Genomic DNA, 815 nt, shown 5'->3' on the forward strand with positions numbered 1-815 from the left:
TCCCTCTCCCCCTCCCCCCCTCCCTCTCTGGTTTTTCAAGACAAGGTTTCTCTGTGTAGCCCAGACTGCCTTGGAGCAGAGCTCACTCTGTAGACCAGGCTAGCCTCCAACTCAGAAATCCACCTGCCTCTGCCTCCCAAGTGCTGGGATTAAAGGCATGCACCACCACTGCCTGGCATTGCTTTATCTCTTAGTTTCCTTCTTGTGTATGAGACAAGGAATACAGAAACCACAATTGGCTCACAATGCCTTTAGTGACCATTGATTTCTGGAGCCCTGACACCCCAAGTTAAGCTCTCAAGAGCCACGGAAGGCTCTGTTGCTCTCACAGAACCTCTACCGTTATCTGGGGCCAGGCGGTGGAGGTTGATTACATTGGATCCCTTCATTATGAAGGGACCACATTGTTTCAGTAGAGATAGTATTCTGAGTGTGACTGATGTCCTCCTCTGAATGTTGAACCTCCCCCTTCATTATCTTTCACCTTTCTCCCTCACCTCCTCCCTTCAATCCACAGCACTGTCTCCAAGCTCCCCCCGACATTTAATTCTGTCATCTAGTCAACAGATTTTTTTCCTGTGCTTTTCTTGTTTTGGAACTTGTGAATGACAAGAGGTAAATCTGAGGCAGAGAAAATGACTCAAGTACAGCTTCTTGCCACACAAGCCTGAGGTCAACCCTAGAACCCAGGTCTTTACACCTGATCCCTTGGCCTGGGTATGTAATCCCTGCATTCCTATGGAGAGATGGAAGGCAGAGACAGGACAATCAGTGCACCATGTGTGGCCAGCTCTCCTGGAGTATGCAGAGGGAGA

This window comes from Mus caroli, chromosome 18, assembly GCF_900094665.2.
Source record: "Mus caroli chromosome 18, CAROLI_EIJ_v1.1, whole genome shotgun sequence".
NCBI lineage: Eukaryota > Metazoa > Chordata > Mammalia > Rodentia > Muridae > Mus > Mus caroli.